General features: G+C 34.0%; 1 protein-coding gene across 2 annotated transcripts in view; it reads left to right on the top strand.

The window, feature by feature from the left end:
* LOC142984835 (scavenger receptor class B member 1-like) overlaps positions 1–18696 on the top strand; it is a 97817-nt gene that overhangs the window by 31253 nt on the left and 47868 nt on the right. The gene's annotated exons all lie outside the window — the stretch shown is intronic.

Here is an 18696-nt window from a genome sequence, read left to right on the forward strand (position 1 = left end):
ATTTTGCGATAAAATGGTTTGCAAAATTTCTATTCTATCATATTTTTATTTTTTCTCGCCGTGTATGACAAAATGTATGTATGTGAATGAGGCAAGGGAAGTTTGTATGGATCGTACCAAGTGGTGTTCTTTGATCTCTGCCTACTCCTATGGGAAAAAGGCGTGATTTTATGTAGTACAAAATAATTTTCATTCAAACACCAGTTTGACTTAAAATTTTCCCAATTTCGCACTTCTGGTATTTAAATGTAATTATGAAAAGCACGTATTTTTTTGTTAAATAAATTTATTAATGATTATAAATACAAAGTGCTCTATTTAAATAAAATTTAAATGCTGCATAATGAGACATGGTTGTTACGAAATATGATTATTTTTAATTTGACGTAATAAGTAAATTGTATTATTATACAAATTATGTATATATTTACTTTCTTTTTTTATATTTTTAAAGTAATTCATCATTATATCATAGTAATAAATTTATCATGCATATTATAACACGTTTTCTTAATTTTTGCTGAAATCATTAAACATATTTTATTTTTTATTTGTATTTTTCTCGCCAAAATACAGTATTGTACAGGTTGTACTTTGTGTCCGTTGTTTGTATGTTTGTAAAAGTCCCCGCGACACAGGAGCCATTCTTAGTGCGGGAGTTGTCTATTATAAAAAAAAAGAAACAGAAAATAACTACTTTTCGTTAAAACAAAAATACATAGATACTATTTATTATATTTATATTTTAATTCCAGTGCCTTTTTGTTTGTCAACTTAATTAAATAACAGACACATTTAAACCACTCTGTAATTATTTTGACACGTGCCAAATTTGACATTTAACTTACCGAAAAGTTTGTAAAAATAGCCTTTTACTGTGCAATACAAGGATGTATTTACAATAATACTATTCTTAACGTTTTTACTTTTCATTAAAATTAGCATTTTAAATAACTATCGAAAGTTTACGAACTCGTTTAACGGTATTTTCTAGGTTATGTTCAATATTGTTTGTAAAAAACTACGGAAAAGTACTGGAGAAATTTTAATCTAGTATTTTTGAAACATGATTAATCGTAGTCATTTTGAAAACCTACTTACATGTGTTTGTTTGTAAAAAATCTAGGTTCTCGTTTGGTACTAACTTTCGTTTAGACATGAATTTTAGAGTTCCATACCCAAAGGGTACAACGGGACCCTATTACTAAGACTTCGCTGTCTGTCTGTCTGTCAGCAGGCTGTATCTCATAAACCGTGATAGTTAGACAGTTGACATTTTCACAGATTATGTATTTCTAACGAAAACTTATGTTTTTCCCCTTTATATAATATAATTTTATCAAATTACTAGCTGGGTCAGCTAAACGTTACTTTGCCATATAAAAAAAAATGTGTCACTTAGGTGTATGAAGAATAGATGTTGGCTGATTCTCAGACCTAGTCAATATGCTCACAAAATTTCATGAGAATCGGTCAAGCCGTTTCGGAGGAGTATGGCAACGATAACTGTGACGCGAGAATTTCATATATTAGATGTATTTCTACGTATGTAACGCAACTACAAATACTCTCTTACGCAGTTGGCTAAATACTAAAAACATTTTATTTACTATTTCCCTCACAATCATGACAAGTAAAATTTCGCGATACCATAAACTTTAAACTACTATAACCTTAAGGGCGATAATTAAACTATAAAATATGTAAATAGAACCTGTTTCGTCATCCGTATTACTACGGAACATGTTTGTCTGTTTGTCTGTTAAGTTAATAGGTTTGTTGTGATTTACTGTAGCTATTTCCTATTTAACAATATTTGTTCAAAGATTTGATGTTTGTTGTTGATTACGCCTAAATTACTGAGCAGATTTTGATGTAATTTGGCACAGAGATAGCTTGTGGCTAGGATAAACGCTATGAGACTTTGCCTAGGAATTTTGTAGTGTTTTAACCGACTCCATAAAAGTAATGTTTGTTAATACATATTATACATTAGAAAAAAAATATTTACTCGACCCGGGAATAGACACGAAACCCTCATGATCAGCAATCAGATATTCTACAGCCTAAGTAATAAAGACATAAAATTAAACAAAATATTAATTGATAAAAGCACAAGATTGTTTTAAATAATTAATCACAACCGGTAATCGAATCTACTACCACAACCAGTCTATGCAGTATGCACATTGCATTCACGACTATTTATAAAAATATCTATTTCAAGTTATTATATAAAAAACTTTTACTTAAAGAGAAACCCAGACGTCTGGGAATTTGATTATAATAATAATATTATTCATAAATGATAATATATTATTATATTCAAAACATATCATATCTGCCCAGCCCTTTTAGAAATTTATAGGCGTGGTTTTTCCTAAAACGGTACTAAAACAACACCAATTTTAGAGAATTAATAATTATATGTATTAGGTCGGGGAAAAAGTATTCTCGCATTATAGTACCTATGTATGAACTTGTAATAAAATCTTTTCTCTACACAAAAAAGCTGAATATTTGGGTACCTCACGACCTCACTGAAAGAAATCCAATGAACCGTGTAGGTACTCATTTGAACCGAAAATTGAGCCCATGACCTCTTGATCAGTAGTTGCATACGGGCCACAGAAGTTAACATTTTTTTTATACAATACCGCCCAGACCACTGAAGAAATCTATACGAAAGAATTTAAATTTAATAATATGTTTATATATTTACGTCCAATAGGAATCAAACTCACGATAGCCAATCAACTTTGCAACTGGTCTTTATTCCAAAACTAGTTTTCATTTCAGTACACACGAACTTATTTTATTATTCTATAAAATCATTATTAATTCGATGATTGTATTTTAATGTTACAACATTACTGTACCGGTTTTGTACAAATTTAGAACAATGATAGGCATTTTGTGTGATATTTGTGTTAAATAGAGCGTATGCGGAATTAAAATATTGTTTAAGTCTAAGCCAGCGTGGTGGACTCAAGGCCTAACCCCTCCATTAATTCAGGAGGAGACCCTTTGCCTAGGTAATAATAATTATTATATCAAAACTCACACGGCCTTTTGATTCCAAACTAAGCAGAGCTATTATAATTGTAATGGTCTAGAGTGAGAGAGCCTGGAGAACTGTAACACAAGGCTACCCTAGTACAGGCTTCAAGTCTCTCAAAGGTTTATTTTCTGTTGTATATATTCATTGTAACACTGAAAAATTGTACTTACCTTTGAAGAGAAATAAATATTTTTTATTATTATTTTTTTTAAATAACTGATAAACATACTTATATACTTGTAAATACACACTTACATAAATAAATGAACAATCAGGCTCACAGTTTAATTTCGTTTTAAAAAAGACAACTTCAGCATAAAGCTCTTGTGTCGCGGGAAGTTTTACAAACATACAAACAACGGACTTACGGATTAGCTGAGACGTGTTATTTTTATAACTGTTTATAAAATATCACGTCTTAATATTATGTTGTTTAGCTTACACGTGCATTATAAAAAACTAGCTGACCCGCGCAACTTCGCTTGCGTCACATAAGAGAGAATGAGTCAAAATTTTCCCCGTTTTTGTAACATTTTTCATATCATTATATATGGCCTATAGCTTTCCTCGATAAATGGGCTCTCTAACACTGAAAGAAGTTTTCAAACCGGACCTGTAGTTCCTGAGATTAGCGCGTTCAAACAAACAAACATACAATCAAACAATCAAACTCTTCAGCTTTATAATATTAGTAAGTATAGATTATTGTTATAGTTCTGCTTCCATACTAGTTTTGTGCACGTGATTATTTAGTATTTGATTTGATGTTAATAATGTGGCTGGAAATAATTTTGTATTATTTACTAATCAGTGAATAGAATTGAAATGTATAACAATAATGGAAAGAAAATGTGTATACTGGGATTTGAACCTGGTAGGTATCATTGTATAAATTTGTTACTGAAACTTTATAGTCAAGACACCCCTCCAACTGGTCTTACGTTTGATTCCCATTTTGGTTAAGATGAATTTACTTATTTACTCTTTCCTTAACTACTGGTTAGATATCCTAGTTTTGATAAAAATATTTATAATACAATCCTCAAAACTTTCAAACGAAAAACTACATAAAACAAAACTAACAAAATACCACTTAAGCTCATTTAGAACTGAAATTGTAAATACACAGTTCAATATAATAAAAAAATATCCATCATCTTTCTACTTACGTCATTCTATAAATAAAAATACAACACACATATAAGAAAATACCCTACACTTACATAGAAAAACAATGCAATAGCCTATTTCTAGCTAAATCATTAGTCTTTTATGTTGAAGAGTCTATTTATAAGACTGAAAAAAGTCTTAAGAACCACATAATATCAAGGTATTTAAGTCTCTTTTAAACGAAGACTAGTTTTTTACTCCCTTCGAGGTGAAATTCCAAAAAATCCTCTCTTAGTGCTCCTCTACACTTACTAAGGAATTTTCATGGCAAACTTCAAGTTTGTACACTCAGTAGTTTCGGCTGTGCGTTGTCCATCAGTCACTCACTCAGTAACGGAAGAGTTTTACATATAGATAAATTAGCAAAAGACTAAATAGCTCTTTGTCCAACATGGTAATCGAATCCGGAACCTAGTGGTTAGCAGAGGCAGTCAAGTTATCATAAGTACTAATACAATTCCTATTATCAATGCGTCATACGCATTAACGATCTAGTTTCCAAACTAAAAAGGTCTTAAGTGCCATTTAATATAGCACAACTTAAGCCTATCTCAAACGGAAGTACAAGACTACGTCAGTAATCTCCATTTCAAATAATAATCATAACAACTTAGTATCAAATAAATAAATAAATATCATTGGACAACTCACACACGGTCATTTCATTCACTAAGAAGAGCTTGTACTGTAACCAAATAACTGATAAACATACTTATATACTTGTAAATACATACTTATATAGATAAACAACCAGGTTCAGAACAGATACTCGTGCTCATCACACAAAGATTTGTCCCGGGTGGGATTCGAACCACACGCAGCGCTACGGTTATTGCGGCAACCACGTTAACCACTGCGACAAACGTGCAGTAGAATAACATAAGTCTATCTTGAATTGAAATGCGTCATTGCGACATTCAACTTTTGAAGTAGAAAAACGTCGTAAGTGCCGCTAGCGTGAGGTGACTTAATTCTGTTTTCTATTGAAGGCTATAGTCTAGTTTTCCATGGGATTTCCTAGACTGCTTAGTATGATATTATCGTACCATTTCAACTTGTATGACAAGATGTAATTAGTATTGTGTTAGTTCTGACGTCATAAGAATTAAGTTATGGAATTTTACTTAATTTCGATCGAATTACTTTGACGTATGGTTAGTGGTCAACCTAGTGTCAAAGTTGTAGCCTGAAATGCCTTTGACGTGGCTTAACGACTGTTATCTTAATTAACAACAACCGGGACTGATTTTTAACGTACTCTCCGAAGCACGGAAATGCTACGTTCAAATACCACTATGTGGTCACCCATCTATGAAATAACCGTGCCAAGTATTGCTTAACCTACAGATCTCTTATCGACCGGGAGCACAACTAACTTTTCGTAGTTATATGTGTATACAGGTACTGCCTCTACGGTTTATTCAGTAGTGTATCCGGCTGCAAATCATGTCTCGGATTCGATTCCCGAGTTAGTAGCAGACCGGAGTTTTTTAAACGTGCCCGGTATATAGCAATATGCTCGCCCCCTATTACATGGGATTAACATTGTTAATGGCGAAACGTGTATGTATTTCATACATCTTTGGATGATATTATGTATGTATGAAATGGAAATTTACACGCAATGACCTCAAGGGACCGGTCAGTGCGGTTACTCTCTTTGTTCACTCATTGTCACTGGTAAAGTTACACGTGGCTACTAGAAAATATAAATTAATCATTTAAAGTTAAGCAGTGATAGCCCAGTGGTATAAGTTGGTACCTCCCATGCAAGTGGTTGCAAGTTCGAACTCGAGGCAACACACCAATGACTTTTCGAAGTTATGTGTGTATTAGAAATAATTATCACTTGTTCCAACGGTGAAGGAAAACATCGTGATGCAACCTTACAAGCCTGAGAGTTCTCTAGAACAGTCTTCAAGGTATGCAAAGTCTCTAACCCGCAATTTGCTAGCGTGGTGGACTCAAGGCCTAACCACTTCCTCATAACGGGAGGAGACCCTTGCCCAGCAATGGGACAGTAATTTTTTTTTATGAAAGACAACTCCCGCACTAAGAATTGCTCTTGTGTCGCGGGGACTTTTACAAACATACAAATAACGGAAACAAAGTACAACCAGACTCGAAACAATTATTTATGGACCGAACAAATAATTGTTCCGTGTGGGAATCGAACCCACGACCTCTCGACGCAGTGGTAGCGGCGTGGTGACCTCAACCACTGCGCCACGGAGGTAGTAATGGCTTTTTTCTGTCTTAAATACTAGTCATTTCTTTAAAAGATGTATTTATACTTTTACCGTATCATGCATATTGTGCGCATACCAGTGTATTTCCGTAAGGAAATCGACTCGTCACCTTTAAACTGATTAATCTAGATATACATGTAAATTTATACTAATATTATAAAGCTGAAGAGTTTGTTTGTTTGTCTGTTTGTTTGAACGCGCTAATCTCAGGAACTACGGGTCCGATTTGAAAAATTCTTTCAGTGTTAGATAGTCCATTTATCGAGGAAGGTTATAGGCTATATATCATTACGCTACTACCAATAGGAGCAGAGTACCAGTGAAAAATGTTACAAAAACGGGGAAAATTTTGACCCATTCTCTCTTATGCGACGCAAGCGAAGTTGCGCGGGTCAGCTAGTTAGAAATAAATATACATACATAACATCACGTACGTTATAACCAAAGGTGTAGGCAGAAGTGAATGAAATACAACCACGTTTCGCCATTAACAATGTTAGTCCCATGTAAAAGGGGCGAGTCTATTGTCATATACCGGACACATTACCAAACTATAGGCTACTATTAAGAACAATCTCTACATATTATAAAACTAGCTGACCCGTGAAACTTCGCTTGCGTCACATAAGAGAGAATGGGTCAAAATTTTCCCCGTTTTTGTAAAAAACATACTGATACTCTGCTCCTGTTAGTCGCAGCGTAATAATATATCCTCGATAAATGGGCTATCTAACACTGAAAGAATTGTTCAAATCGGACCAGTAGTTCCTGAGATTAGCGCGTTCAAACAAACAAACTCTTCAGCTTTATAATATTAGTATAGAAGTATAGATAAGACCAATAGCACTTTGCTGGACCTTCGAGTCGAACCCGAGACCGTGGTCAACAGACGTGTACGCTACCGACCAGACCGCAAAGACAGCTAGCGCAATAATTATGTAACATTTTTATAGATCTATGGTTAAATAATTACTGACCAAGCTTACATATGTACTGTAATTAAAATATTCCAAGAATCACACTCATAGATTTTCTAGGTTTTCCTGTATTGTGGTCAATTATTTGTTCTTAGAAATCTTTAGGTTGTAATCAAATCAATCTTGGTTTAGTTGTTTTGTAGATTATGATTGACAAACAATCTTACAAAGTATAGTAATAATTGTGTCTAGGCGATGTTATTGAAATTGATAAACGGTGCAGGACTTTGTTTATAGTGCCCAAGTGTGTGCACAATACACAGGTACACTCTCTATTCCTTCACTCTCATAATCCAGTGGGATAACCGACACGACCAGTGAGAGGTCAAGCGCAGGACCGACGGCTTTACGTGCTCTTTGAGACTCGAAGGTCAACGACCTCAACTTCTTAACTTCAAGGAATCTTTTATCAGCAATCCCAGGATTTCATAGAAAAGATCAGAAAATATTTTCTGGCCCGAACCAGGATTTGAACCTGAGAACTCTACGCAGCAGTCACACAACACTTTTTTCAACAATTCTAAAATGTTACGATGTGCCTTAAATTACTTCTATTTTTGTCTTTGAACTAACCATATTTTACACGAGAATAGAACCCACATCTTCATCAATCAAGAACTTAAAAAACTTAACTAATATTTCATTTGAACGTGACTTAAATAATACAGTTAATTTTAACTTTAGCGTTTAATAAACCGTCAAATTATGTATGTATGTGTAAATAAACATATCCTATGAATACATATGGCTATTTATATAAAATTTAGTACATAATATATTTTTTCGGCTAAAAATAGCATAATTTATAACCTATTTACTTGAGATGTAATCTATCACCCTGTCAAAGGTTTAGCCAAATATTTAGGTTAAAGCGATTTGTAGTTCAATATTTATTAATATTTATAATATTTATATAAGCACGGACACGCTCAGTTCAAATATCACTACGCGGTCACCCATCTATAGAATGACCGCGCCAAGTGTTGCTTAACCCACAATCGTTTACCAACTGTTGAACCTGAAAAGCTCAAAAACTAATGTTTGGCCTGACCCGGGATTTGAACCAAAGACCTTTGCGCGGCAGTCGCGCGCACTCCCGACCGCGCTACAGCGGCAGTCTATGGAATAAATAATGTATATAGTATCACTTATTGAATACATAATAGCTGATTAACTTTTATATAGAACATATTTTAACTGTTTCGGTTAAAACAAAAGATTTATATCTAAACTAGCTGACCCGCGCAACTTCGCTTGCGTCACATAAGAGAGAATATCATATTTTCCCCGTTTTTATAACATTTTTCGTTGCTACTCCGCTCCTAATGGCCGTAGCGTGATGCTATATAGCCTATAACCTTCCTCGATGAATGGACTATCTAACATTGAAATAATTTTTCAAATCGGTCCAGTAGTTCCTGAGATTAGCGCGTTCAAACAAACAAACAAACAAACTCTTCAGCTTTATAATATTAGTATAGATTTAACTTAGATATACTGCTTTTGTTACAACTTGAGGTTGTTTATTACTTGTATATAACGATTTGAATAAATGAGTTTAGTAGTTAAATAAATTTATTGCACGCATATAATAGTCTCTGCCTACCTCTATGGTGAAGAAGGCGTGATTTTTTTGTATGGTGCCGTAGGAAAAGCAAAGGGAATAATAAATAAGTCGTGGGTTCGATTCCTATAATAAAATAATTGTCTTTGTTAAATCGTTTACCGATTACGATTATTAAATCACATACACTCTGATAAAACCCTTATCCATGGTCAATATGACTACTATTCCATGCGAGAATTGAACGTACGATTCATGAAGCAAACCTATAACTTTTATTACTGCGCTATTCTTAATTTATATCAGAAAAAAGTACCATATTAAGAATTACTCTTGTGTGCTGGGATTTTTACAAACATACAAACAACGGACACAAAGTACACCTAAACCTGAAATAACTGTTTTAGTACTATTTGGGAATCGAACTCGAGACTGCACGTAGTAACGCTAAGATCATTGATAATTATGACTCATATTCTAAACAGAAATTAACATAACATACATACATAATCATTAATTCAGTTTAACCTCTATCTGTCCGTCTGTTTTTGTCCGCATACATCAGAAACTGCTGTGCCACTAACGGTAATTTACTGTTACATAGTACATTATGTAATAATTATATAGTTATATTTAGAAGCGTTTTTTGTCATATATGTGTTTGTCAATATAAGGACAAAAAGTATTAATAGCAGAGAAAAAAATACTAGTAGCTAATTTTCACATACATACATATTGCTGAATATGGCATAAAATAATGTTTATTAGCTAATTGACAGCAGCTCGGCTTAATTAACAAAAGCCACGTGGATCGATCTCCGAGGTTAAGCCACACTTGCCGAGTTCGTTCAGCGGATGGGTGACCAACATATTATATCGAGTTCCTCCGTGTTTTGGAAGGCACGTGAAATTGTGGATCTCGGCCGTCATTTTCCAAGATCTTTCACAGGCGTTAAGTAGTAAGAAAGTCTGACAACCAGTTTTACGGATAGGTATCGTGTTATAACCCAGGTAACTGTGTTGTGGAGGTCAGATAGACAGTCGCTCCATGTTATAAACTGGAAGCTGACTCCTACATAGTTGGAAATGCTAATCTGAAAGTTTTTGAGTATTCCGCAAATAAAAAGACGAATTGACGCGTTGAAAGACAAATAAAGTAATTATTTACCGTATATGTCGATGCCTAGGCGTAAAAATAACGGCCGATATAAAAATAGAATATTGAAGGTACTTAACTAAATACCTGAATCTATAATAAAACTGCTTAACATTCGAAATTAAAGGAAACTTGTTTTTTTATGTACAAAAAAATCTAAAATAGACCTATGCTACATTAAAATACTTGATACTAGACTTGTCGCACACATATCAATTCTTAAACGAATTATTATGTCGGGGAAAAAGTATTTTCGCATTACAGTATGTATGAACTTGTAATAAAATCTCTTTGGCTTCAAGAATCACAAATGAGTACACAGTTCATTAGGTTTCTTTCGGTGAGCTCGTGAGGTACCCAAATATCGAGTTTTTTTGTGTAGAGAAAAGATTTTATTACAAGTTCATACATACTATAATACGAAAAGACTTTTTCCCCGACCTAATATGATACTATCACCTTGAAGCGTTCAGTCCAGTAGTGACTAGTGGTCCTAGTCAACAGACCGTAGTTCTAGTAACGCAAAGTAGTAGTAGTAGTACGTATATGCACCATAAAGTTAAAGCCATTTAATTTAAGTGTCTGAATATAGCAACGAAACTGTGTGGAGACCAAGATATAAATCCAAAAGACGATTGCGGAATTCGTCCACCATCACCCGTCGGTCGCTTTATTACCACTATCAACTATCGATAATCCACAATCGATCAATTTTGCGTTAAAAACTGATCAGCGACTTTAACGGAGATCACAAAAACTATTTCTATCAAAACATTTTAAAGTCAAACGCTCGCTTAATAGTACAGGCAGTAGGACTACGCCACGGCTCCCTTCTCCTACGTCTAGTGCGTATAACTTTCATGTGTGCTACAACTCTCAGACTGACATAAGCCGTCTAGCGACTAGCACCATTACATAACTCAGTGAAATCCGGGTCTATGTCAAGATTATTATGTCAATAACCGAAGTTATGTGTGCACTTATATCAGCGATGAATGCAGTGTAGGTAGTCAAATATTATATTAAATCTCATTGGTTTTCACGAACTATTAAAAAAAAAACTATTTTGGGACAACTCACTCACGGTCATCTGATTCCAAACTAAGCAGAGCTTGTACTATGGTAACCAGATAAGTGATAAACATACTTATATACTTCTAAATACATACTTATATAGATGAATTAACAACCATGCTCAGAACAAATACTCGTGCCCATCACACAAATATTTGTCCCGGGTGGGATTCGAACCCGCCACACGCGGCGACCACCTTAACCAGTGCAGTTATATAACAATAAGTATCTCATTTTCTAGTACCGCTTAACTCGATGACAAAAATACTATTTAGTCAGTCTATTTAGTACATGAGTCAGATATTTATATAAAAAAACCGGAATAAGTATTTGTTACCCATTAAAGCCTCTAGATATTTTAAATACACTAAAATTGTATACATTAGACTTAAATGGCCGGATAATTATTATGTTAAATTAAATTAAAATATATTGGAATTGAATTCGTCTATAATAATTAAGGCTATAGTGTATACGACCACTGATCAGGAGATCTCGCTTTCTCATACTGGAAAAACTGTTCTTAATATTTTCCTATTTAAATTGGATAATTTTCAAAGATCTTTTGACAGCAGTTATCAGAAGTCAGAAGCTTGAAAGTCTGACAACCAGTCTTACTTAGTATCGTGTTATAACCCAGGTAACTGTGTTGTGTAGATCAGATAGACAGTCGCTCTATGTAAAATACTGGTATTCAGCTGCATCAGGTGAGACTGGAAGCCGACTCCAACATAGTTGGAAGAAAGGCAAGACCGATGATGATGCTCTATAAATAGTAGTCCGGAGTTCGGTAACGTGCTAGTGATAGGAAAAGCTTGCTCTCTATTACATGGGACTAACATTATAAATAGCAGTACGTTTGGTAAAAATATAGTCGTCATCTTAAATTAGTTTTAGTTTTAGTATGCACGTGTGTGTTAACGTGAATTAAATAATATGCATAGATAAGGCTTTATAAGGCTAATAGCCTCGTTATGGAATCAATAAATGAGCACAGGTTTTCTGACAAGTCTTAGACGAACAGTGCTTTGATTTTAAAATTTGATATACATACATAGAATCACGGCTTTTATAGGCAGGCAAGACTAAAGAACGCTATTTGCTTCGTTCCTTATCTTCCCTTGCTTCATTCACATACATACATGTTGTCATACAAGACCGCGGGTTACGTGTAGCACCAGAACATTTTTTAACCGCGTAGAAAGACATACACTGAACATCGATGATTTTTTGCAAAAAGGTCAAGTACAGCTCCTTACCGGCGGTCCTGTATGACATGTATGTATGTGAATGAAGCAAGGGAAGTTTGTAAGGATCGTACCAAGTGGCGTTCCTTGTTCTTCGGCTAACCTCAAAAAGACATATGTATGTGCAATAGGATTACAATTTCGTTCCATTTTTTATATAAGACTGTACATAAGAACGAAGTATTTACCCATTTTTTTTTTCAATAAAAAACAGTAATCTATAATACTGTATTATGTTCAAAAAATGAGCACAGTTTTTGTGTGTGACCGCAAATGTTATACAATTAATCTAATATACATGAATGATGATGCAAAAACCACAAAAAAGGATAAATACAGGTTTGCATTTTAATTTTTAGCAGCGGGCTTAGACTTTTTTGAAAATGTGGTTTATCCTTTGTAAGTACCGCCGGCATTCGAGTTTTATATGAGACTAGCTGACCCGTGCAACTTCGCTTGCCTCACATAAGAGAATTGGTAAAAAATTTCCCCGTTTTGTAACATTTTTTACTGGTATTCTGCTCCTATTGATCGTAGAGTGATGATATATAGCCTTTAGCCTTCCTCGATAAATGGGCTATCTAACACTGAATGATTTTTTCAAATCGAACCAGTAGTTTCTGAGATTAGCGCGTTCTAACAAACAAACAAACAAACTCTTCAGCTTTATAATATTAGTATAGATTATTTTTTTACGGTCCTGTGTATAAACCTCCTCAATCTATCAATGCAAGTCCTATCTAAAGCGGCTCAGTAGTTACGGACAACAACTCGCACAAACAGACAGACTAAAATTGTTTTATAATAATATATCAGTTCGGAAGGCACGTTATATTGTGGGTCCCGGCTGTCAATTTCGAAGATATTTGACAGTCGTTAACAGTAGTCAGAAGCTTGAAAGTCTGACAACCAGTCTTACCGAAGGGTGTTATTACCCAGGTAACTGGGTTGCGGATTTCAGATAGGCAGTCGCTCCATGTAAAACACTGGTATTCAGCTGCATCCGGTGAGACTGGAAGCCGACTACAACATAGTTTGGAAAAAAGGCTAACCTATGATGATGACATTTCGCCAATAATTTATTAATTTTAGTCCCATGTAATATGCCATATTCTCTTACCATATTTTTCAGCGTTATTAATAAAATGCTTTTTTCAGCAATCAAAATAGTTTCTAAGAAAGTTTTCCTTTACCTACTACAGTTTCGGGATTCCCAATTAGGTTTACTGTTTAAACACTAACTGTAACTAAATATACGTCAGATGCATCATTAAGTCTTATAAATTACTGGTACAGTCGACCGCAAAAACAGCTGACCGAGTTGCTTTATGACTGTATGAAATACAGATTTTTAAATTATATCGAGTTTTACTCCTGCATTCAGTTTCAAGTATAGTACTTTAAAATTATAAATGACTAGCTGACCCGCGCAACTTCGCTTGCGTCACACACATAAGAGAGAATGGGTCATAATTTTCCCCGTTTTTGTAACATTTCTCGTTGCTACTCTGCTCCTATTGATCGTAGCGTGATAATATACAATAGCCTATAACCTTCTTTGATAAAAGGGCTATCTAACACTGAAATAATTTTTTAAATCGGAGCAGTAGTTCCTGAGGTTAGCGCGTTCAAACAAACAAACTCTTCAGCTTTATAATATTAGTATAGATTAGTATAGATTGTATTAGATAGTTGTACCATTCTTCTTCTGTGTTTGGCGAAGTTTTTATTTATTGGTCGAGAGTTCAAATTCAGAGCAGCATAATATAATAAGGCCTTATAGACGATTGAAAATTAAAGGTTAGAATACCTTATTTGTAATGCAAGTAAGGCCCATTGATGGGAATAAACCGTTACGAAGCAGTAAGACATTTTTTTAACCCTTAACTGTCCCACTGCAGGGCAAGGGTCTCCTCCCAAACAAAAGAGGTATTAGGCCTTGAGTCCACCTTACTGACCGAGTGCGGGTTGGGAACTTTGCATGCCCTCAATAAATGTATCAAACAAATTTAACATGAATAGGTGTTCTTTATTATACTAACTTAAATCAGAGCTTTTGTTCGTTTCAGAACTACCTATCTGAGACTGTACTTAATGTTAAAAAACTTATCCGTTAAATTATCATTCCGACTGTATCTCCACAACCCGTTACATTAACCGTACCGATTATTGTTATAGAATTAAACAAAAAATATGATTGACAGACACATTTATAAACGTCTTCATTGATTTGAGAAATTATTAGTAATGTAAAATGTTCCATCTTTTTTAGGCCCTCTAACTTTTTGTAGTGTGATGAGCGATTGTGAGGTTAGGTACAAATTCATTCCCGAATCGAAAAAGTATTTTTTTTTAAAACAATTCCCGCACTAAGAATTGCTCTTGTGTCGCGGGGACTTTTACAAACATACAAACAACGGACACAAAGTACAAGCAGACCCGAAACAATTATTTGTGAATCGCGCAAATAATTGTTCCGTGTGGGAATCGAACACATGACCTCCCGACGCAATGGTAGCGGCGTGGTGACCGTTACCACTGCGCCACGGAGGCAGTCAAATATTATTATTTATTGATTGTGAAGAGTTGGTTATATTTCCCGGGAAGCTAAGATTTGTGAAATTATATGTTTTTTAGTCCTGTGTTTGATTTCCAGGTGAGACACAGTGTCTTAGTAAGATAATGCTATACTCTACTTTGTACTTTTTACATGGTCATATAATATAATAAAATGTATGGATGTGAATGAAGCAAGGGAAGTTTGTAAGAATCGTACCAAGACATTCTTTAGTTGCTGCCAACCCCTATGGGAAAAAGGCGTGATTTATGTATGTATGTAATCATGTATGTCATACATACAATATGTTTGTATTACAAACATTCATAAAATCAGGTATTTGTTTGTATTTGTGTATGTATGAATATATAGGTGGCCACAGTGGCGCAGTGGTTTAGCTTGCCACGCCGCTACCATTGCGTCGGGAGGTCGTGGGTTCGATTCTCACACGGAACAATTATTATTTGTGCGATCCACTTAATAATTGTTTCGGGTTTGTAAAGAGTTTGTTAAAGTCCCCGCGACACAAGAGCAAACCTTAGAGCGGGAGTTGTCTTTTTCTTTTCAAAAAGGTTAGTTCTTTCAACATACAAAACAGGCGGAACTACGATCTAAACTAGTCATACAAATCCATTTACTGAATATAAGGTAAACATGTAATATGATATAATTGCGGTGTATTTCCACTACAAAGAGTAAAGTCTCGTAACATAACATGTTATGTAATGTTATACAATTATAATGTAACATTGTTATGAAGACCTTGTCGAGACATGTTATGCGACAGTTAAATCGCTTTTCTAATGTACTTAACAATAAATAATGTCCAAATAATAATTAATTTATGTTTTAACTTGGGTAACTGTGTTGTGGAGTCAGATAGACAGTCGCTGCATGTAAATTACTGGTATTCAGCTGCATCCGGTGAGACTGGAAGCCGACTCCAACATAGTTGGAAGAAAGGCTAGTCTAATGAATGAATGTTCTCCTGGCCGATATTCGGCTACGGCGGTCTTTCATTGAAACCAGCCAACTTTTTGATATGTATCACTGATATATTATGTGTATTTTTTCAAGTAATAACATCATAGATTGTTCATAATATTCTTATATAATCAAAGTGTAATCTAGCCATGACATCAACAATTTCAAGTTATTTTCTAATTTTCCGTTGTAAATTTAAATAAAAAATGAATAATGTTAACCACTAAAGTTACGCCCATAGAGAATTTAACTAAAACAGAATCAATTTAGAATTTAAATAAATACAATTATAATATTTAAATTAGCATTCGTTTGTTAACTTATATTTTGAAAACCTAATGGCTTCTTTGTTTATTGGGTTACCATGGCAACTGATTTGATGTGAAAATATTTTATAGTCTTGTTCTAATACAGTCAAAGATAAGAAGAAAAAGATTCATTTTAGTTTTGCAAACTGTTATCAATTGTGTTGGTTTCGTATGAAAAAATAATGGAAACTAGTTCAAATTCCCACGTTTAATGTTAGCCAAATGATTCAAAGTTACCCAGGTTCACTGTAGTATAAATGATTCTGTGAATGTCCGTGTACATGCCAGACGTTCTCGAGGCCTCGGGTTTGATGCCCGGCAAAGAACATTTTTAATTTCCGTTAAAATGATCTCATTTGAGACTATAGAACGCCATTTGGAACGATTCTTACAAGCTTCCTTTGCCTCATTCACCTACATATGTATGTATGTATGTATGTAAGCATGTATGTATGTATGTATGTTTGTGTGTATGATCTCATTAATAGCTTGGAGTTTGAATCCTGTGCCCGGTATTTATCAAAAAAATCAATATAAGTTAATAAAGATATTTAATTAATTATATATTTGATTAATGATAACTTTTTAACCTCAAACCGGATACGACAAAATATGTAAATTGATAGATTTTTTTTGTTACAATTAATAATGATTTTCCTCTATAATTATGATATAAAGCCATGTGCTTTAATAGTTTAATATAAGCAATAATTATGAATAATTAGTAGTTTTTAGATAAATACGTGTTTTATATTTTTTTAAGTTTTCTTTCCAACGTTGTGGACTAATGGCCTAACCCCTCCCTCAATACGGGAGGAGATCCTTGTCCACCAATGGGACAAATAAGATTCATACTAAATATTTTTATAAGAGTTCTATAAACAATTTCCAAAAATATCAAAACCGACACTTCGTCATACGATGGTCAAAAAAAAATATATTTTGTTTACGTCCAATACAAATTATTGACCTTAAAGTTGTCAATGTGACCGGTCCCAAAAATCCCCCGGTTGACAAAAAGGTCTTAAAACTCAAAAACATTACCGTTCTGAACAAAATAATAAAAACAAATTATAAAATTGACATTATAAACATACTAGCTAACTCGTGCAACTTCGCTTGCGTCACATAAGAGAGAATGGGGCAACATTTTCCCCCGTTTTCGTAACATTTTTTACTGGTACTCTGCTCCTATTAGTCGTAGCGTGATGATATATATCGGACCAGTAGTTTCTGAGATTAGCGCGTTCAAACAAACAAACAAACAAATTCTTCAGCTTTATAATTAGTATAAATTTATATTAAACTCGTATCTGTATCGTGTTATAACCCAGGTAACTGTGTTGTGGAGGTCAGATAGACAGTCGCTCCATGTAAAACACAGGTATTCAGCTGCATCCGGTGAGACTGGAAGTCGACTAAGCGCTAAATGCTATATAAATTTCTGTTGGAAGACAATTTATTATAGTTTGTTATATATTGTCCGGTATATAACCATATGTCAGCCCGTGCGATGAAATATGGGTGAATCCTAAAACATCTCTGCTTACACATTCGGTTATAACAAGCATGATGTTATTAAAAAATATATGTAATTATGTTTCTACAAATTACGTCTTATGTAACGTAAAAAATATGTTGTTTTCATAGAGAATTAATATTGTTTTGTTCATATAATTAGTATATAAAAAGTAATCGTGTTAGAATCGTATTTGCTTGGAAAAAACAGTGTTAAATAATAATTATAATCTTGATTTCGTTAATCTATTTAAAGTTATTTTACATTAAAATCTTACACGTTTTTGTTGATAATCTAATTATGTAATTTGCAAGAAAAAAACACTAAATTGCGACTGCGAAGTCTCGGCTTCGAATACAAAGTCACATAAAAAGTTGATTTTAAGATTTATCTATACTAATATTATAAAGCTGAAGAGTTTGTTTGTTTGTTTGAACGCGCTAATCTCAGAAACTACTGGTCCGATTTGAAAAATTCTTTCAGTGTTAGATAGCCCATTTATCGAGGAAGGCTATATATCATCACGCTACGACCAATAGGAGCAGAGTACCAGTGAAAAATGTTACAAAAACGGGGAAAATTATGATTCTCTTACGTGACGCAAGCGAAGTTGCGCGGGTCAGCTAGTTGTAAATAAATTCGTAGTTGACACCTATGTATGTTAGAAAGGAAGTCTAGTTTAGTTTAGTTTTCTGAATATGTTGTACAAAATCTTAGTAATTATGCACTTTTTTATGCCTATTTACTTTACCATTATAATTATAGCCATAGTTTTAGTTAGCTTACAAAAAAGATTGTCGTGTTGTCTGCCTAGAGTAAAATTAGTATGT

The sequence above is a fragment of the Anticarsia gemmatalis genome, chromosome 28 (genome assembly GCF_050436995.1).
Source record: "Anticarsia gemmatalis isolate Benzon Research Colony breed Stoneville strain chromosome 28, ilAntGemm2 primary, whole genome shotgun sequence".
NCBI classification, from domain to species: Eukaryota; Metazoa; Arthropoda; class Insecta; order Lepidoptera; family Erebidae; genus Anticarsia; species Anticarsia gemmatalis.